The following is a 22,692-nucleotide window of genomic DNA, read 5'->3' on the forward strand; positions in this document are numbered from 1 at the left end:
ACAAAACAAAACAAAAAAACAGCAAAGGGGGATGCCTGGGTGGCTCCTGATTTTGGTTCAGGTCATAATCTCATGGTTGTGAGATGGAACCCTGCCTCAGGCTCTGCGCACAGCAGGGAATCTGTTTGAGATTCTCTGTCTCTGCCCACCCCCCAACTCACATGCTCTCTGTAAAATAAATAAATCTGGGGTGCCTGGATGGCTCAATGGGCTAAGCATCTGCCTTTAGCTCAGGTCATGATCCCAGAGTCCTGGGATCCAGCCCTGCATCGGGCTCCCTACTCAGGGGAGAGTCTGCTACTCCTTACCCCTCTGACTCTGCTGCTCTGCCCACGTGAGCTAGCTATCTGCTTTTTTTTTTTTTTTGCAGATTTATTTTGTTTTATTTTTTTAAAAATACTTTATTTATTTGACAAACAAAAAACCAGCAAAGGACCTAATATCTCAACTCAGTCCTGAATTATATGCTAGACCCATCTTCAACTTAACTTCCCAACCTGTAACTGGGTTCCTTGGCTCCTTTCATTTCTTATTTTCAGGTATTCAACTCATTCCTACAATTTCTTGTACTTTTACTTTTTTTTTTTTAAGATTTTATGTATTTGACAGAGACAGAGAGAAGCTGACTCCCCACTAAGCAGAGAGCCCAATGTGGCGCTAGATCGCAGGCCTCTGAAATCATGACCTGAGCCAAAGGCAAACACTTAACCAACAGAGCCACCCAGACGCCCCTCCTTTTACTTATTTATTTATTTTTTTTAGTTTTTAATTCCAGTTGGTTAATATAGTGTTACATGTTAGTTTCAGGTGTAAAATACAGTGATTCAACACTTTCATACATTACCCAATGCTCATCACAACAAGTGCACTCCTTAATCCCCATGACCTGTTTCACCCAACCCTCGCCCCCACCACCTCCCTTTGGTAACCATCAGTTGTCCTCTATAGCTAAGAGCCTGTTCCTTGGTTTATCTTTTTCCCCTTTGATCATTTGTTTCTGAAATTCCACAAGTAAGTGGAACCATATGGTATTTGTCTCTGACTTCTTTTACTTCATATTATACTCTCTAGTTCCATCTGTGTTGTTACAAATGTTAAGATTTCATTTTTTATGGCTGTCAAATACCTGTCTCTATGTCAAATACCACATCTTCTTTACCCACTTATCAATGGACACTTGGGTTATTTTCATATCTTGGCTACTGTAAATAATGCTGCTATAAACATGAGGTGCATGTATCACTTTGAATTAGTGTTTCTGTATTATTTGGGTAAATACCCAGTAATGGAATTGCTGCATCACAGGCTAATTTATTTTTAACTTTTTGGGATATTCTACACGTTCAAAGAAACTTCTCTAGCAACAAACTATAGAAATGATCCCTGAAAGTACAGTCTTTATTTTTAACATTTTTGAAAAACTTACGTAGTGTCTTCCAGAGTGGCTGTACCAGTTTGCAGTCCTGCCAACAGTATAAGGTTCCTTTTTTTTGCCCATGTCCTCACCAAACCTGCTGTTTGTGTTTTTGAATTTAGCCATTTTGACAGGTGTGAAGTGAGATCTCATTGTGGTTTTGATTTGCATTTCCCTGATGAGCATCTTTTTACGTGTCTGTTGGCCTCACCCCGCCAATCTGATGATTGATACTGCTTCTCTGAATCTAAATAAGCAGACTAAAAGAATTACAAAATTATGAAACCAGAAAGTGGTTATTTTATCATCTCTGTACTCTTTTGACACAGTACTAATAATGCCCTCTCTTTAGGAAACCCCTGTGGCCCATGGGATTTATGCAGTTCTACGGCCAGAAAAAAATAAGCAAGTACGTACTTGGGCCTAGACCTGTGAATACTGAGATTTCCTCAGATACCTACTTTCCTCACTGGAAAAGGAAAGCAGATAAAGAATCAAGGTAGAGGGGTGCCTGGGTGGCTCAGTGGATTAAAGCCTTCGGCTCGGGTGGCTGTCCCGGGATCAAGCCCTGCGTTGGGCTCTCTGCTCTGGGGGGCCTGCTTCCTCCTCTCTCTCTCTCTCTCTGCCTGCCTCTCTGCCTACTTGTGATCTCTGTCAAATAAATAAATAAAAATCTTAAAAAAAAATAAAATTAAAAAAAAAAAAAAAGAATCAAGGTAGATATTAACCTGAATCATCTGCTGGATGTGTCTCTCTTACATCCCCTAATACAGTAAAAAAACATCTAGATGGAGAGCACAGAAATGTTCAAGACAAAGGAACACCAAAAGGAGAAGAGTAAAATGGTAAGAACTTAGGAGAATGAACTCAAAGGAGGAATAACTAGCATAAACTCAACACTTAAAAACCAGCTTGGAGGAGTGCCTGGTGGCTCAGTTAAGCATCTGACCTGTGATTTCAGTTCAGATCGTGATCTCATGGGATCAAGCCCTGCACTGGACAACATGTCGGAGTCAGCCTGAGAGTCTCTCTATCTCCCTCTATCCCTACCCCCACTTGCCACTCCCTCATGTACTCTCTAAAATAAAAATCTTTAAAAAAAAAAAAAAAAAAAAAAAGTTCGAATTCTAGGGTGTCTGGCTAGCTCAGTCCAAAGGGCATGAGACTCTTGATCTTGGGGTCATGAGTTTGAGCCCTCACTGGGTGTAGAGATGACTAAAAAAACTGTAGAAAGTTCAAATGTTTTGCTTTTAACCTAGCAATTCCACATCTAGAAATGTATTATGGTTTTTTTTCTATTATGAAACTGGTATATAGTCATTGAAAACATCATAAAAGATTAACATTTTCCACAGTTCTACCATGTTAATCATTTTAACATTACTATGTACATATTTTTAGTCTTTTATTAATATATATTATTTTTGTTTTACTTAGCTAGTTTGGAATTTACTGTACCTAGCTGCTTTTACAAGCTGTTTTTCCCCATTAACAATGTTTTATGAAACACTTTTCAATGTTACTAGATATTCATTTATAACGAATTTTTTTAGCTGTTACGGACTGAATGTGTCCCCTCAATGTGTTCATATTTGGAGGTGGGGCCTTTTAGGGTAATTAGGTTTAGATGAGGTCATAAGGGTAGGGTCCTCATACTGGGATTAGCATCCTTATAAGAAGAAAGCGAAAAGCTAGCTCTCTCCCTCTCTACCATAGGAGGAACAAAAGCAGCCACCGGCAAGCCAAGATCATGGCTTTCACCAAAAATTCAACCATGCTAGATACTTGACCTTGGACTTTCCAGCCTCCAGAATTGAGAAATATCAATGTCTGTTGTTTAAGCTACCCAGTCTATGGTATATTGTTGTAGTAGCCCAAGCTGAAACAGCTGCATAAATGGTATTTATACTGTTCACTCTTTCAGGACTTTTACCTTGCTTTCAATTATCAGATATTCTTGTTACGGTGTGAATTGTATTCCCCTAAAACTCAAATACTGAAGTCCTCACCCCAAGGAATTTAGAACATGACTTTATTTGGAAATAGGATCATGCAGCTATAACTAACTAAGATGAAGTCTTCAGAGTAGACCCTAATCCATTATGCCTGATATCCTTATAAAAGGGGAAGTTTGGACAGAGAGACATGCATACCAGGAGAATACCATGTGAAAATAAGGCAGAGATGCTTCTCCAAGCCAAGGAATGCCACTGATTGCCAGAAAGCCAGCAGAAACTAGGGGACAGGCATGAAATAGATTCTCACGCAACCCTCAAAAGTATGCTGCAGACACCCTGATCTTGGACTTCAAGCCTCCAGAACTGTGAGACAAATTTCTGTTATTCAAGCCACTCACAGTTTGTGGGACTTTGTTGATGGCCCTAGAAAATTAATACAATTATAAATAACCATGGATGACTGTTCTCAAAGATAATAAGGGATATATAAAAATTTTACTTTCTTAGGATAAAGTCCTAGAAGTAAAATTGCAGTAAAAAAAAAAAATATACAGTTTAATGGCATATAATATATAATATCCCATTTGACTTATATTTTCTCAAGAGGCTCTCCTTTAACTCTTCCCTAGGATCCCAGATGTGATTAAGGCAAGAATTATTAGTCCCCTTTTACACACAGGGAAACAAGTTCAGGAAATTCACTAATGTGTCAGTAATCAAACCTAGCACTTTTTTTTTTTTTAAAGATTTTATTTTTAAAGTAATCTCTACACCCAACATAGGGCTCAAATTTACAATCTCAAGATCAAGAGTTGCATGCTCTACCGACTGAACCAGCCAGGTACCCCAAATCCAGCATTCTTTTCAACAGACTAGCGCAGCACTGACCAGTATGGTAGCCAACAACCCCAAAGGGATACTTAAATTAACCAAAATCAAATTAAATATTCAGTCCTTAGGTCATACTAGCCACAGTACAAAATCTGGATAGCTTCATCTGACTAGCGGCCACCATACTGAAAGAGCAACAACGTGGAACATTTTCATCCCTGCAGAAAGTTCTATTCAACAGCACTGGACTAGAACATACTGAGAATCTATAATGCAGCCTTATAATGCTTGGCACAACAGATCTTTGAGTAAGTACTACAAGTAGTAAACCAGGATCATCAAGAAATTGCTGTATGATGATGTAGCAAATGACATATGTAACACAGTAAAGGTAGGAGCCAAGACATATTGAAGCATAACTATAACAAAAGTCTATCTGAAAAACTACAGGAGCCTCTTAAGGGTAATCACAAATACTGTGACTCATGCTTGTACAGCAATGGACAAATAACATGCACAGGAAGGAGATAGATTCATACAAAGAAATATGTCTATGTTGAAGCTTTGGTTCCTTATCATGGAAATACATCCAGTAATTCTACTTGATATATTTTTACCTATGTCTACATTGAACTAAAATCTTACTAGAGGGGCACCCAGGAGCTCAGCTGGTTAAGCATTTATTTGCCTTCAGCTCAGGTCAGGATCCTGGGATCCTGTGTCAGACTCCCTGCTCAGCAGAGTTTGCTTCTCCTCCCCCACTTCCTATTCTTTTTTCTTTGCTTGTGTTTCACTAAGCTTAGGCCCGACATGGAGCTCAAACTCATGATCCTGGGATCAAGAGCTGCATGCTCTGCTGACTGAACCAGCCAGGTGCTCCTTAAGTCCCGGTTTTTTGTTCTTTTTTTAAAGATTTTATTTATTTATTTGACAGAGAGAGATCACAAGCAGGCAGAGAGTGAGGCAGAGAGAGAGGAGGAAGCAGGCTCCCTGCTGAGCAGAGAGCCCGATGCGGGCCTCGATCCCAGGACCCTGAGATCATGACCTGAGCTGAAGGCAGCAGCTTAACCCACTGAGCCACCCAGGCGCCCACAAATAAATAAAATCTTAAAAAAAAAAAAAAAAATACAGGGAAAAACAAAAAAGATTTAAGACCACCCATATACCTAACAGCCAAACTGGCCAGACCATTATGTTGCCATATTTGATTCAGATTTTTTTTCTCTCCAGTATTTATTACAGATACAACTAAAATCCCTACTTAATCCCATTCCTTGCCTCCCTTTAAGTATCCATCATCCTGACACTAATATGTATCATTCCAGTCCAAATTTTTATATTTGTATCCATAAACAATATATGGTACTGTTTTTCAATGATTTTAAGTGTTAAATATATGATGTTGGGGAAACTGGGTGGCACAGTCTGTTAGGTGTCCAACTCGGTTTCCGCTCTGGTCATGATCTCAGGGCCGTGGGATCTGCTGCTTCCAGTTGGCAACAGGAGAAGAATTAGGCACACACAATTCAGCTGCAAGAAACTGAGAGCATTCGAAAAGGACTGCTGCCTGGCGCAACTCCACCATCTCACTTTTATTGTATAGAAACAATAGCCAACAGAAAGACTGATGAAGGTCAAACGTTAGTCACGTCTTGCATGCAAGCAAGGAGTAGGCTAAAGTTTATAGTTAAACAAGCACATTCAAAGGACTCATCTAACAATGGGACTTCTGGGAAGAGAAAGGAGCGATAACGGAAAAGGGAAGCAGGCAGTTTTCATTCCACCCTGAGCTGACTGGACGTTCTGGGGTGCTCCGCTTCCCTGAAGCAGGCGGCATTCCGCCTTGAGCAAGCCGGGCATCCCCAGCTGCCCACCTTCACGGTCCTATATCGTCCTTCTCCCCAAAGACCTATTACCAGTATATGTATTTCTTAAGGCCATATCTAAATGTGCTTGGTAACTAGTAAAATCCTCCAGGGGTTACAGTTTGAGTAACAAATTGTTCCGAGGGGCAGCAGCAGGATCAAGCACTTCGTAGGGCTCCATGCTCACTGTGAAGTTAGCTTTGGATTTTCTCTCCCTCTGCCTCTGCCCCAAGTCATGAACACTCTCACACTCTTTCACTCTCTCTCTGATAGATGAATCTTGACCAAAAAACCAAAAATTAAAAGTTAATATATATATATATGTTTTTTGGTATATATATATATATATATATATACACCCCAAATATATATTTTTAATTAATTTTTTGATATATATATATACACCAAATATATATATATTTACATATAAATATATATGTACATACATATATATACATACATATATATACATACCAAATATATATTATATATAAAAACAAAATTAAAAATTAAAATATATATATATATAATGTCATACTGTAATCTGTCTGCAACTTGCTTTTCTACCCATTTTGATATGAAGTCAATCATTATTGATAAATAAAGTTTAGTGTATTTTTTTTATTCTTTTAACTTAGTTAAGTTTAGCATTTCATTTGATTAACACATCACATTATCCACATTTGATTAACATAGCATGCATGGGACTTTCAAGATGTTTAAGTTCTTGCCATTATAAACAATGCAGCAATCAACATCCTCCCGCATGTCTCCCTTGACACAACCAAAAGAATTGAAAACCCTAGGCTGTAGCATACTCTTATCTTCACATTTTCTAGGCATTGCCCAATTGCACTCCAAGTGGTCATAGAAACTTACACTCCCACCTACCGTGTATGAGTTCCCAAAACAATACTTTCCCAAAATCTTTCTGTGTCAAGTAATTTTCTAAATTTGAAGTAAAAATCCAATTTGTATTTTATAGCTCTTGGAACAAAGACCAAATCTGTATAAACACAACAAAATACAAGAAAGCCAAAATCTCCAATACAATTTCTCCATCTTTCTCTCAGTGTCTATCTATGTTAGGCACTTAATCCTAATGACCATATAGGAAAATATTTTTTAAATGTTTATGGTAAGAAATATATCTTACAATGCAACAAAGTTCCCATATGCTTACCCACATATGTATTATATACATGTATATATTATGAAACAAAAGTCTCACAAAATAGCATTTTCCCTTATTAAATGCAACTCTTTGTTTATGTATCTTTTTCTCCTTTCACCTGTTAAACTTATTTCAGAACTAATGAATCAGGCCTCAGTTCAAAAAAATACTGCTATAGAGTGTATAATTTCCACTTTACAGATTAACTAAAACAGAAATGTTAAGTAACTTGTCCAAGGTCTCAGACTTAAAACAGTGATATTTGAAACTCAAATCTAGATTCAAAAGCCTATACTTGTGGTCTGCAGCTTTCTCCCTGCAACATTAATGCCAAAATCACACCAAATAAACAGCCAACTCTTTAATTTATGCCCACATAAACCAAGACAAAGGCAAATAAATTCTGTAAAAATACGGTGGTATAGAGTAATAAAAAAATCAAAGTTGCAAATAAGTAATATACCTATGATTTCATTCATACACATTTCTTGAAAATATCACTGCAAAGCCTCTACTTGACTTCATAGCTATTTATCATAACTTAAATAGAATATTATTATAGAATACATAAATATGCTACTCAGTCCTTGAAAAAAGTTTCTGCAAGAATCAACAAGATTTACTACCTATAAGCGTCTTCTCAAACCAAAAGAAAAACAAGTACTTACGTCAAACTTCAACTAACAAAGCCGATGACTAATTCTAAAGTAAACACAGTCTAGGTTATAACTGAGCACATACAAGTGCTCAAATATACCTTTTTTAAATGTTTTCTAAATAAATAAACCTTAGATGGAATAGAGTTTATATTAATATACAATCAGATTTCTATGGTAACTACTTATCAGAAATAATTCAAGCTTAGTTATACATGGACTGCACAAGGTTAGTTTAGCCATTTAGCCACCTAATTCCTTCATTAGGCAACTGTCTTACAAGCTATCCTGGAGTATAAAGAAAAATCAGGACATTATTTAATTCACTTAGCTTAATGTTATAACTTTAATAACTAAAACCATTATAATAATATACCATATCTTGCTCATAACTCCTAACTATTTCTTGGTCTTTATTAAAATCCAGTAGGCCCTTATTAAAATCCAGTAACTATCCTACAGAGAAGCCCACAGGATAATTGTTGATACATACATATATTAAAACAAATCATATGTTTATTGAACATTACTTATCCTGTAAAAGGTTCCCAGGTCCTTTAAGATACTAAACTATGGACACCTGGGTGGCTCAGTCAGTTAAGTGTCTGCCTTCAGCTCAGGTCCTGATCCCAGAGTCCTAGGATCGAGTCCCACATCAGGTTCCTTGCCCAGTAGGGAGCCTGCTTCTCCCTCTCTGCTTACTCTGCCTGCAGCTCTCCAGGCTCTTCCGCTCTCTGACAAATAAATAAACTTTAAAAAAAAAAAAAAAAAAAAAAAAAGAGGGGCACCTGGGTGGCTCAGTGGGTTAAGCCTTTGCCTTCGGCCCATGTCATGATCTCAGGGTAGTGGGATCAAGCCCCATTTCGGGCTCTCTGCTCAGCAGGGAGCCTTCTACCCCTACCTCCTCTGTCTGCCTCTCTGTCTGCTTGTGATCTCTTTCTGTCAAATAAATAAATAAAATCTTTAAAAAAAGATACTAAAACTAGCTACAAGCTAGAACTCAAGTCACACACACAGGGTGGAGAGGAATGCACACATCTGTGTGTGTCTCTGTGTGGCTTTATTTTTTTTTATTTAATTTTTTATTTTTTTATAAACATATAATGTATTATTAGCCCCAGGGGTACAGGTCTGTGTGGCTTTATTTTTTATGTTTAGGTTGGATTAATACCTTGAAATGTTGATGCTGTATAAATATTATAAATAAAATTCAAAGGCAAACTATAAAATGTATATGTTATTTACAAGTACTATATACAAATATGTCATTAACATACTGATTAATCATTAACAGATCAAAATATTAATAATTAATGATAATATATAAAGACCGCTTACAAATCAATATTAAACACTAATATAAAAAATAGGCAAAAAACACGAATACATGATTCACAAAAAAGATAAATGAATTTCTACTAACATGAAAATGAAACTTCATACATGTACAAAAATACACTTAGAAAAATTCATGAAATTTACAGTAAAAAAAATTAAGTATCAGTAATAGAGACAGAAAACTGGATGCTGGTGAGGGCTTAAGGAGATGAGCACTCTTACACACAACTCATGAAAATAAATATAAATTGGTATGAGGTATTACGTAAAACAAAATCCTTTTCTACAGAGTAGTTTGACAAATTGTAAAAGATCCTTAAAAAACACTCATTTGGGGTGCCTGAGTGGCTCAGTCATTAAGCATCTGGTTTGGCTCAGGCCATGATCCCAGGGTCCTGGGATTGAGCCCTGCATCAAGCTCCCTGCTCAGCAGGAAACGTGCTTCTTCTCCCTCTCCCACTCCCTCTGCTCCTATTCCCTCTCTCCATGTCTCTGTCTCTCTATCAAATAAATAAATAAAATCTTAAAAAAAAATACTCATTCATTGAGGTTTAATAATCTCAACTTCTGGGACTTTGTCCTTGAGATATAATTAGAAATACAACCAGAAATTTATTGACAAGAATTTTTTAAAGTTTTTATTTTTTTTTTTTAAGATTTTATTTATTTATTCGTCAGAGAAAGCACAAGCAGGCAGAGTGGCAGACAGAGGCAGAGAGAGCCAGCCAGGCACCCCTTGACAAGGATTTTTTTTTCTTTTTAGTGAATTTTAGTAGCTTACCTCCCTTCTCTAGTTGCAACAAAGCATATATAGACTTAGATCTCAAGAAATATAGGAAAGCAAGTTTTCTGGACATTATAAAATAGCATTCACAGATCATAGCAAGAAATACCTGTTATCACTCTGACTCTAGACTACAGTACTAACTCTAGACTGCAGTACGGCTAGAAATGGCTGGATCATTCCAACCAGAGCAACAGATACTGACACCGCAAAGACTTGTTTGGCACCATCCTCTAATATCAAATATTGGTACCTCATTTCATTTCAGTGACTTATTGTGGTTTATTTCATTACAGTGATCTCTAAATGGTGAGAAAATTAGATTAATACAGCAATTAATACATGCCCTTGTCTATTTTATTTTTCATATACTTTCTCAAATAGCTTTAAAAGTGCTATTATGACTTCAATAATTCATCACACTGGAACATCTTAGCTTCCTAGAGTTTTAGCTTACTAGATTCTAAAAATCCTTTCCAATTTCCAAAGAGAGGAGCCTCATCAGAGACAGAAGTAAAGGAGAAGACTTATCAAATTCTAATCTATATGATAATATCCCATCCAAAAAGAAATTATCCAAAAAGAAATCAGGGTAAATTTTACAAAAGTAGGATACAATTTTATGTAAAAGAAAAAAGTTCGTATATACACATGCCCTACACAAAAGACCAGTGGAATTATTTTTATTTTTCTCTTGATGATTTATTTCCCAAAATTTCTGAAGTGCACATATATCACTCATATGAGAAAAAATAATGGTCACCAAAGAGCATTCCCTTATCATTCCCCAGATGAAATCTATTCTATTTCAGTTGTTCCTCTATAACGTTACTTATATTCTGTTCGGTGTCAGGCATATTCTCTCATATTTGTCTTCTCTGTTAGAGTGCAAACTAGTTGGAGGATGAACCACATCTGTTTTTATCTTTGTAAGGAACACAATATGATGTATACAATAAAGTCTTAATATGTATTCCCTAAGGCAGCTTTATGCTTCAGCTGAAATCAGGCATATGGAGCTAACTTGAAAGAGAGCACTTAGTCTCTTGAATAAACTATTGGATTGGCAGCAACAAAAACTCTCAAAGATAAACAGATAGATAGAATGCATATACCAATATGAAAGTTCTCTTAACTAGGTATATTCAAGAGCATCTGGGTGGCTCAGTGGGTTAATTAAGCCTCTGCCTTCAGCTCAGGTCATATCTCAGGGTCTGGGATTGAGGCCAGAATGGGGCTCTCTGCTCAGCGGGGAGCCTGCTTCCCCTAGAACTCTCTCTCTGCTGCCTCTCTGCCTGCTTGTGACCTCTCTCGGTGAAATAAATAAATAAAACCTTCAAAAATTAGGTATATTCAAAACCAGTATCATTTGCCTCAGCAAACCAGCACCTTGCCAGACCTAAACAAGTAGGAAAGTCTACAGTTGTTGTTGTTGTTGTTGTTTTTAAGATTTTATTTATTTATTTGACAGAGAGAGATCACAAGCAGGCAGAGAGGCAGGCAGAGAGAGAGGAGGAAGCAGGCTCCCTGCTGAGCAGAGAGCCCGATACGGAGCTCCATCCCAGGACCCTAAGATCATGACCTGAGCCGAAGGCAGCGGCTTAACCGCTGAGCCACCCAGGCACCCCGAAAGTCTACAGTTTTAACCTGAGTTGTCTTGGTATAGAATGTTCCAATATAACGATTACCTTTCTCATTTTACATGAAAGGCTGCTGTATTTCAGTGAGAGCCCAATTAATTCCCAACTAGTTCTTATATCTTAGATCAGGCTTTAATTTTTTTTTTTTTTAAGAATTTTGGAGGGGCACCTGGGTGGCTCAGTGGGTTAAAGCCTCTCTGCCTTTGGCTCGGGTCATGATCCGAGTCCTGGGATCGAGCCTCACATCAGGCTCTCTGCTCAGCGGGGAGCCTGCTTCCTCCTCTCTCTCTCTCTCTCTCTGTCTGCCTCTCTGCCTACTTGTGATCTCGATCTGTCAAATAAATAAATAAAATCTTTAAAAAAAAAAAAAAGATTTTATTTTAGAGAGAAAGAAAGAGCACGTACATAGGACCCAGGGGAGGAGCGGGGGTCGGCGGGGCAGGGGGGGCGGACCTCAGCCAGACTCCACACTGAGCATGGAACCCCATGGGGGCTCAATCCCACAACCCCGAGATCATGACCTAAGCCAAAACCAAAAGTCAGTAGTTTAAATGACTGAGCCACCCATGTGCCCCTTAAGTCAGGCTTTATGAATATTTCCAGCTCCTAAACTTTTCAGAATAATTATACCCACCGGTCTGTACTATCTGAGTCTTTTTTAAAACTCCATAGTATTTTTTTATCTGTCAATCTGACCCTCACTCCAATCCAGTAAAACTGATATGTGTATTATCTCTTCCATTTGACATATGATTCTAAATGAAGTTAAAAGACTAATAGATAACATTTTAGTCATTACCCAGTGAGACTCAAAACAGGGTTCTCCTGAATCCAAAATCCTGGATTTTCCATTATACCATATATCGTCCCAAGAATAAAAGGAATATAAGTTGTAAACACTATTACATCAGAGCCATAATGAACTCTCCAATCTATAAAACACATGTTATTATACTGCCCCGAATACATCCTAGGCAAACAGAAACCACAGCTATAGTGACACTGATTCAGAGGCAAGAGTGCACCAAGCTATTCTCCCCTAACCATTATTTATATAGATTTTTTCATGTTCCAAAGCATTATCCTGTATTTTTTTTTTTAAGATTTTATTCATTTATTTGACAGAGATCACAAGCAGGCAGAGAGGCAGGCAGAGAGAGAGGAGGAAGCAGGCTCCCTGCTGAGCAGAGAGCCTGATGCGGGGTTCGATCCCAGGACTCTGAGATCATGACCTGAGCCGAAGGCAGCGGCTTAACCCACTGAGCCACCCAGGCACCCCTTATCCTGTATTATTAATTTCAGCATATACTAAGGCTAAAAAGATCTAAATTCAGCTTTACAGGATGTTAACATAGTAACTTCTGTGAGTCCAGTGCCCTCATCTATAAAAAGTAAAGATAAACAAGATTATTAGAATTAAATTATTATTTTTTTGAGATTTTTATTTACTTATTTGACAGAGAGAGACACACACACACACACAGAGAGAGAACACAACCCGGGGAGTGGGAAAGGAAGAAACAGACCTCACTCTGAGCAGGGAGCCTGTCAAGGGGCTCAATCCCAGGACCCTGGGATCAGGACCTGAGCCAAAGGCAGACGCTTGACCACGAAGCCATCCAGGCACCCCCAGAATTAAATTGTTAATGTTTACCTACTTTCTGGCAAGCAGCTTGGCAAAGAGAAAAAGGCTCAATAAATGTTAGCTTCAGTATGTCACTGATTCTAAGACAGTGGGACATTTTCTCATTTAACAACTGAAATCAAAACGTGTCTTAAAATCAATTATGTAGGTTCCCCCCCCAAAGATGACACACAGATGACCAACACATAAAAGATGCTCAACTAATCACCAAAAAAATAAAAGTAAAAAATGATGCAATATCACATCAAACCAGTCAGAATGGCTACTGTGAAGAGAAGAAATAACAAGTGTTGAAGAGGATGTGAAGAAGGAACCCTTCTGCACTGCTGATGGAAATGTAAATTGGTACAATCATTGTGGAGAACAATATGGAAGTTCCACAAAAATTAAAAATAGAAATACCATATGACCCAGTAATTCTGCTACTGGGTATTTACACAAAGAAAACAAAAACTCTAATTCAAAAAGATATATGAGGGGCTCCTGGGTGGCTCAGTGGATTAAGCCTCTGCCTTTGGCTTGGGTCAAGATCTCAGGGTCCTGGGATCGAGCCCCGTGCATCGGGCTCTCTGCTCAGCGGGAGCCTGCTTCCCCCCTCTCTGTGTCAAATGAATAAATAAAATCTTTTAAAAAAAAAAAAAGATAGGGGCGCCTGGGTGGCTCAGTGGGTTAAGCCGCTGCCTTCGGCTCAGGTCATGATCTCAGGGTCCTGGGATCGAGCCCCGCATCAGGCTCTCTGCTCAGCCGGGAGCCTGCTTCCTCCTCTCTCTCTCTCTGCCTGCCTCTCTGCCTACTTGTGATCTCTGTCTTGTCAAATAAATAAATAAAATCTTTTAAAAAAAGAAAAAAAGATAAATGCATTCCCATGTTTACTGAAGCATTATTTACAATAGCCAAGATACAGAAGCAACCCAAATGTCCATGAATAGATAAATGGATAAAGAAGATGTGGTGTGTATATATATACAATGGACTATTACTTGGCCATAAAAAAAGAGTAAGACTTTGCTATTTGTGACAAGATATATGGACCTGAGGGTATTAGGCTAAGTGAAATAACTAAGAGAAAGACAGAAACCATATGATTTCAGGTATATGTGGAATCTTTAAAAAAAATTACAAACAACAAGAGAAAATAAACAGACTCTTAAGTACAGAGAACAAACTGGTAGGGAGGGAAGGAGGTAGGATGGGCAAAATGGGTGAAGGAGATGAAGGAAAGTGGGAAGTATAGGCTTTCAGTCATAGAATGAATAAGTCACAAGGATGAAAGGCATAACATAGGGAATATAGTCAATGGTATTGTAATAGCAGTGCATGGTGACAGATGGTAGCTACACTTGTGATAATCACAGAATATATACATTTGTTGAATCACTATGCTGTATACCTGAAACTAATATATCATTGTGCAGCAACTACACTTCAACTAAAAAAAAAAAAAAAAATTAAAGCAAAAAAAAGTCAAAGATGTGTTGTGGTTCAATCAATAGTATCTCTTTCTTAATGGTACATAAAATAATGGTGTGTCTTACACTCTCTGGCTTCTTACAGTCAGTGAAACATAGTATATATAAGTAAATGTTCACCCTGACACCATTCCTCCACCCAACAGATCCACAAAGAATCTACACACCTCTAACCATGATCTACCTAGTCATATTTCCTACTGTAAAACATGGACTGCAAGCCCCTCAAATTTAACTTGTCCAAACCAAAATCATCTCCCCCAAAACTGTTGATCTTTGTTTCATATTCCAATTAATGACACCACAATGAAATGCCTGACTCCACTTTTACCTCCTTCCTCCCCCAGCTAAGTAAGGCCTTTCCTGTCTCTCACGTGGAATCAATCACTTCATTTCTACACTCCATTTTATTTTGTACCTCTGTTTTAGAAATTACCAAAATGTATCCTGCAACATATTTAGTTGTATACATGACTATCTCCCCATCTTGGCTGTTTCTTAAAGCCCATTTCTTACTCACTTTTATATACTCAGGGTGACTAGTTCAATGCCTCACCCATAGTTAAGTGTTCAATAAATGTTTATAGAACTGATCACATCCTCTTTGTTTTTTTGTTTTGTTTTGTTTTTAAAGATTTTATTTATTTATTTGACAGAAATCACAAGTAGGCAGAGAGGCAGGCAGAGAGAGAGAGGGAAGCAGGCTCCCTGCTGAGCAGAGAGCCCGATGCGGGACTGGATCCCAGGACCCTGGGATCATGACCTGAGCCGAAGGCAGCGGCTTAACCCACTGAGCCACCCAGGCGCCCCATCCTCTTTGTTTTTAAATTTCAAAATACTTAAGCCTCTATGGAGAAAAAATTGGACTATCCAAAAGTAAAAGTTATTATAACTTACAAAGAACTTTCCCACATATGCTCTCATTTAGAATTTAATTCTCAACTCAATGAGGTACATTGACCAGAGAATAACATTTCATTTTCAGCTGATAATCTTGCATCCCACTTACAGGGAAATCATTCATCATCTTTCCTTTACCCCCTTCTCATCCTGACCTTCCCCTTCGGCCTCCAAACATCCAAGTATCCTCTCTGTTAAGAGGCACTCAACCCTTCTCTTTATTGTAATTCTTCTGAATGGTAGTCTATACTTGCTAATTCCACTTGGTTTCCCAAATACTCCTGGAATCACTGTAATATGATGCCTACTCTCCTACTACTCTAATGAAACTGCTCTAGTTTTCAAATCCAGTGACCTTGGTTTGTTCATCCTCAACCAGTCTCATTCATCTTTTTCATCCAATCATTTCTTTCTTGAAATTCCCTCTACTCCAAGCTTCAGGTACTGACACAGCTTTCTCAATTTTCCTGCAGTTCTGACTAGTTATCGACTCCTTCTGCCCATTGCTTTAGCTAAAGCATTAGCTTATTTTTCTCCTCTTTTATCCTCTATACAGACAGGCAATTTTATTCAAGCAAATGGCTTTATACTACCAAATACCTATAACTCCAAAGTATTTATATCTAACAAGACTTCTCAAGCTATATACATTTTCAGGTACTATTTTCAAGGGTCATCTTGCAAGGAGATTACTGATACTTTTATCTCAACATATCTTAAACGTAATTTACTCTATAGACATCATAAACTAAACTGAACCTAACAACTCTTTTCTCCTCTGTATCTTCTTCCTTGAGAAATCTAGGATGACTTCCAGCTTCATGAGTTAGATGAATAGATGGCATAAAGCTGAATGAGAACCACGAATACTATTTTTATAGTAAAATAAGTACTCATTCTAGGCCTGGGATAGTGCTAATCGTTGTCACAACAATTATCTCAGCAACACTTTGCTAATATTTTCACCATCTCTAGTACTACCACCCTAGTCCAAGTCACCATCTATCTCTTACCTGGATGCTCCAAGTGGGCCCCTGCTTCCAGTGTTGCTTCCGACCCCAGTTCATTCACCACAAACTTGCCATTTGTAAAACATAAATCAAAGCACTGATCTTGCTAAAGGCCACTGAATTAGGTCTAATGCAGTTTATAATAACATCAAACTTCTGGGGCACCTGGGCAGTTTAGTAGGTTTAGCATCTGCCTTTGGCTCAGGTCATGATCCCGGGGTCCTGGGATGGAGCCCCCTCATCTGGCTCCTCGATCAGTGAGGAGACTGCTTCTCCCTCTCTCCGTCCCCCCCACCCCCCCACCATGACTTGTGCTCTCTCTCTCAAATAAATAAAATCTTAAAAAAAAAAAAAAAAAAACCCACAAACTCAGGGCGACTGGGTGGCTCAGAGGGTCAGCTCGAGCCATGATTCCAGGGTCCTAGGATTGAGCCCCACGTCAGGCTCTCTGCTCGGCAGGGAGCCTGCTTCCTCTTCTCTTTCTCTCTCTGCCTGCCTCTCTGCCTATTTGTGATCTGTCTGTCAAATTAAAAAAAAAAAAAAAAAAAAAAAACTTTTAAAAAAATTTAAAATAAAAAATAAATCAAACTCTTTAGTACAAACTACAGGACCATGTATGATTTAGTCCAGCCTACCTGTCACCCTAACGTCCAATAATTCCTTCTTTTTGTCCTTCCCCTCAAAATATTTGCTTCCAACTCCCTTTGCTTAAAAAGCTTACCTCAGGGGCGCCTGGGTGGCTCAGTAGGTTGAAGCCTTTGCCTTCGGCTCGGGTCAAGATCCCAGGGTCCTGGGATTGAGCCCCGCATCGGGCTCTCTGCTTAGCAGGGAGCCTGCTTCATCCTCTCTCTCTGCCTGCCTCTCTGCCTACTTGTGATCTCTGTCTGTCAAATAAATAAATAAAATCTTAAAAAAAAAAAACAAAAAACCTTACCTCAGATTTCTGACTGATGATTCCTTCCATCATTCAGGTCTCAGCCCATATGCCACCACCCTAGTGAGGCCTTCCTGGACAATCCTATTTCAAATAATTCTTCTACTCAAATCACTCTTGGTCCCTTATCTTACTTTTGTCACTACAGGTATCCCAGAGTTAATTATTAATTATTAATTTATTTTATTTTATTTCTGTATCTTCCATTAATAGAATGAAACTCCATTAAAAACAGGGACTTAAGGGGCGCCTGGGTGGCTCAGTGGGTTAAGCCACTGCCTTCCGCTCAGGTCATGATCTCAGGGTCCTGGGATCGAGTCCCACATCAGGCTCCCTGCTCAGCAGGGGGCCTGCTTTCTTCCCTGTCTCTCTGCCTGCCTCTCTGCCTACTTGTAATCTCTCTCTGTCAAATAAATAAATAAAATCTTTTAAAAAAGAACAAAAAACCGGGACTTAAGGAGCACCTGGCTGGTTCAGTCAGCAGAGCATGCAGCTCTTGATCCCAGGATCATGAGTTTGAGCTCCATGTCGGGCCTAAGCTTAGTGAAACACAAGCAAAGAAAAAAGAATAGGAACTTACACTTTCAGAACTGATATATGAATATTAAATAGCTAGAAATTAATATTCAGTGAGATTAACATATGTAAGGGCACACAACTCACAAGCGGTAGGGATGTATATTCACCAACTCAGGTCTGCCTAAAAACCAAAGCTTTTTAATATCTACCTTATATTACAGCAGAAAAACACAGTGAGACTAAAAACTAGAAAGACAGATGGGAGAATACAATCAGATAGGTAATGAAATTTAAGATTCCAAAAGCAGAATGCCATTCCAAGGAGTGACATGCTTTATGATGTGATCATGGGTGTGGATGACTGAAATGAGGTAGACATAGACATCTATATCTGTATCACTTACCCCCTTCTCCTTAGCAGATTTCCTTTATCTTTCTGTAAATGAAAGCCCTATAAATCTGAATCATAATAGAAATCATTTAAGTGACTAGCCCTTTGATTAAATCATTTTTATCTCCCCTTTAATCACATATAAAAGCAACTACCTTCCCATTGTTCAACTACTAGTCCCTCAGCTTCTAGGCAGATCTTCCTCATTCACTGTCCTCTAGCCTTTCTTCTCAACATCACTCACAATAAAACGCTGTAAAAATTAATAAAGCCAGGATGCCTGGGTGGCTCAGTAGGTTAGACATCTGGCTCAGGTTGTGATCTTCTGGATGGTGAAATCGACCTCCACCCTATCCCACCCCACCCCTTATGGGGCCCAGTCCCACGCCCTGACCCCCTCTGCCCCCCCACCCCCCCAACCCCCTGCCCTGCCCCAGCCCCTACCTGGCCACCATGCCCCTGACCTACCCGACCTGGGGACCACCCCACCCCACCAGGGGACCACCCCACCCAGGACCCCACTGGGGGCCCCACCTGGGGCAGGATGGAATCTACTTGAGATTTTTTCCCTCTGCCCCTCCCTTCCACTAGAGCTCTAACTAAAATTTTTTTAAAAATTAATAAAGTAAAAAATTTAATAAACCAAACAGTTCCAAGAGAAAATTAACAGCCAAACACAATCCAAAGGCCTATGTGTTCTCCAATCCAAGTAAGTACCTACTGCACAGAAACAGAACCCACAAAAGCAGTAATAGAAAACAAAACAGGCCTTTCACAGAAATCTGTATTTCCTAAAGGCTCAGAACTGCCTTTCCTAATTTATAACATTTTTTCAGGAGAAAAGAGTTTGTATCCATACACAATAACACAAACTTGTTCCTGTTATATCTTGACCACATTTTTTTTTATCACTCTGGGGTTCACTAACACAAAAAAGGAGCCCTCATGACTTTTTTCCTTTGATGCCAGGGGCCTCTCTCACATGCTCAGTGGGTAGTTGCTTTTGGAGACAACATGAGAATGCACATTCTATTTTTATTGAAGATAAATAGAAAAATAAAATAGATTCCTTGCTAAATTGGACAAAAAATTCTATAATATGCCAACATTTTTACTCCATTTCTCAGTAATCACAAAGAATCTTAACAAAGCAGGAAATGCAAAGCTGTTTATCTAACTTTCCTCATCCACACCAGCTACACCTAAGTACTGTACACAGAAGAAAATGGGACTTATTTTTAAGAGACCTAGAAAAATGAGTTTCACAGCTTTTCTGCAACGGTTCAAATCTCAACAAGAAATTTTAATTTACATTCAATCTAAATTACTACTGCTATGATTTAAATGTCTTAAATTTCTCCCCCACTTAATCCAGCTTAACAGTCACCAAATTAATAAATACACTAAAGCAGTACTTACACGATGTCAGGCAGATTCAAATTTAACAAACCCATATGCATAACACTGTCTGTCTCTAGGATAGATATTGTTCTAATTAGTCCTTAATTTTATTTTTTTTTGAGATTTTATTCCTTTATTAGAGAGCAAGCAAGAGAGAGAAAGCACATGAGGGGGTCAAAGGGAGAGCAGGGAGCCTGACCAGGGATTCAATCCCAGGATTCTGGGATCATGACCTGAACGGAAGGAGATGCTCAACTAAGCTACCCAAGCACCCCCGCCCCTTAATTTCTTTTTTTAAGTAGGCTCCACACCCAACATGGGACTTGAACTCATGACCCTGAGATCAAGAGTCACATGCTTTACTGACTGAGCCAGCCAGCAGACTCTGTTCTATTTAGTCCTTATAACACTCCTATTATGCAGAATATTTGAATGGCTTTTAAATATCTCCTACAAGGTGCTTATAAGTTACAGGGAACAGAGAGGACACCGGAGAAAAGTCAAACAATACTTAACCAAAATAAATCAAAATTTATTTCACAAAGGAGTTATGATGTGTGTTTTCTGATGTTGATACCCTGAGAAGGACACAACATCAACTACTCCAATTCAGAGGCTTACCATCAGACAAACCAAAAATGATGAACATTCTACTAAAAAAGGAGAGGACTGTATCCTTCAAAAGAAAATGCCAATATTACAAAACAAAAATTGTTTTAAGGCTATGGAAATGTTCTGCATTAAAGGAGGCTGAAGAAATGTGACCACTAAATGGAAAACCAACTCTTAGACCAGATCCTATACAGGAAAAGGAAAATGTCACAATGGACATTTGACAACTGGGACAATTGACAAAAATGAATATAACTGGCAGATTAAATAAAATTATTGTACTAAATATTGTGCTAAATTTACTGAAAGATTACTGTGGTTATATCAGAGACCATCTTTATTCTTAGGAAATATACAATGAAGTATTTAGGGAATAGAGAGCAATGTTGTCTGAAACTTACACCAAGTGGTTGTTCTTATTATTATTTTTACTTTTGCAACTTTTCTAGCAGTCTGAAATTATTTCTAGATTAAAAAATAAAAAATTACTGACATGTGGGGGCGCCTGCGTGGCTCAGTCATTAAGCATCTGCCTTCAGTTCGTTCATAATTGGGGGGGTGTCCTGGGATCCAGCCCTGCATGGGGCTCCCTGCTCAGCAGGAGGCCTGCTTCTCTCTCTCCCCCTCTCCCCCTCCCCCCTGCTTTCACTCCCTCTCTGGCTATCTCTCTCTTTGTCAAATAAACAAATAAAATCTTTTAAAAAAAAATTACTGACATGAGAAAATGCATGTGAAAATTGAGCTCAAAACAAAGTGGTGGGGAGAGTGGCCAAACAGTATGAGGAGGAGTGCTCAAAAGGATACACATCAAAATATGAATAGTAAGAAGCTCCTAGTGGCAAAAATGAACAATTTGTATATCAGGAACAACCACATAGACTGAAATATGTTTAAATCTATGACTTCAAATAGTACTGAAGGCAATACCAACTAATTAATTACTGTTAGAGAATGTGGAGACCAAATCACTATTTTGTGAATCGATAAATAGAAGAAAAGAACCAAGCATTTATCCTGACTTTCCTGTAAGAACCCACTGAGTAGCTAAATAGTAAATATGAGGAAGGGCACTTGGGTGACTCAGTAAGTTGAGTGCCCGACTCTTGATTTAGGCTCAGGTCATATTCTGAGTTGTGGGATTGAGCGCCAAGTCAGGCTTCATGCTCAGTGGGGAGTCTGCTTCTCTCTCTTTCTCTCCCCTTCTTCCTCTACCCCTCCCCCTGTCACACACTCTAAAACAAATAAATCTTTAAAAAATACTTGGGGAATTTTCTCTTTACTGAAATATTCTACCTAACAAATGAAGGAATTATTAAATTAGATTATCACCATTTTGCAACCCCTAATGAATTTACTAGACATTAAGCATCAAAAGGCACCAACATCACCAAAAATAAAAAAGAGAGAGACAGACAACCATTCTGAGTCTTTTGATGAACAACCCAACATTACTCATGAAGTAGCCTTAACAGAAAGAAAGATCAAGTCTCTAATTTTAACTTCAACATTATAGGAAATATATATATATATATTTTTTAAAGATTTTATTTATTTATTTGACAGAGACATATTGAGAGAGGGAATACAAGCAGGGGGAGTGGAAGAGGGAGAAGCAGCCTTCCCACTGAGCAGGGAACCCGATGAGGGTCATGATCCCAGGACCGTGGGATCATGACCTAAGCCGAAGGCAGATGCTTAACGACTGAGCCACCCAGACACTCCTAAAGATTTTTTTTTTTAATCATGGGGTTGGGAGGGGGTAGTGAGCACAAACAGGGAGAGTGGCAGAAGGAGAAGGAGAAGCAGGCTTCCGGCTAAGCAAGGAGCCCGATGCAGGGCTTGATCTCAGGACCCTGGGATCATGACCTGAGCCCAAGACAGATGCTTAAAAAATAACTGAGCCACCCAGACGTCTGTAAATGTATATAGTTTAAGACTCAAGATCATGTTAAACTCTGCCATAGGGATACAAGAGCAAAATCCAGACTAGGGGACAAGACAAATGATACAGTTTCTTCAACAAAGAAGTTGAAAAGAACAAAAAAGAGAATAGGAGAGATGGAGATGAAACCTAAAGATTAAGAGACACAAAAGAACTATCAATCAGGGACACCTGGGTGGCTCAATCAGGTAAGCCACTACCTTCAGCTC

General features: G+C 38.7%; 1 protein-coding gene and 1 pseudogene across 4 annotated transcripts in view; both read right to left on the bottom strand.

Annotated features, from left to right (window-relative positions):
• The window catches only part of UNC13B (unc-13 homolog B), a 244,963-nt gene that overhangs the window by 192,109 nt on the left and 30,162 nt on the right, over positions 1 to 22,692 (bottom strand). The window lies entirely within an intron of this gene.
• LOC131813416 (small nucleolar RNA U3) lies at positions 1,320 to 1,399 on the bottom strand (annotated as a pseudogene).

The sequence above is a fragment of the Mustela lutreola genome, chromosome 12 (genome assembly GCF_030435805.1).
Source record: "Mustela lutreola isolate mMusLut2 chromosome 12, mMusLut2.pri, whole genome shotgun sequence".
Taxonomy (NCBI): Eukaryota; Metazoa; Chordata; class Mammalia; order Carnivora; family Mustelidae; genus Mustela; species Mustela lutreola.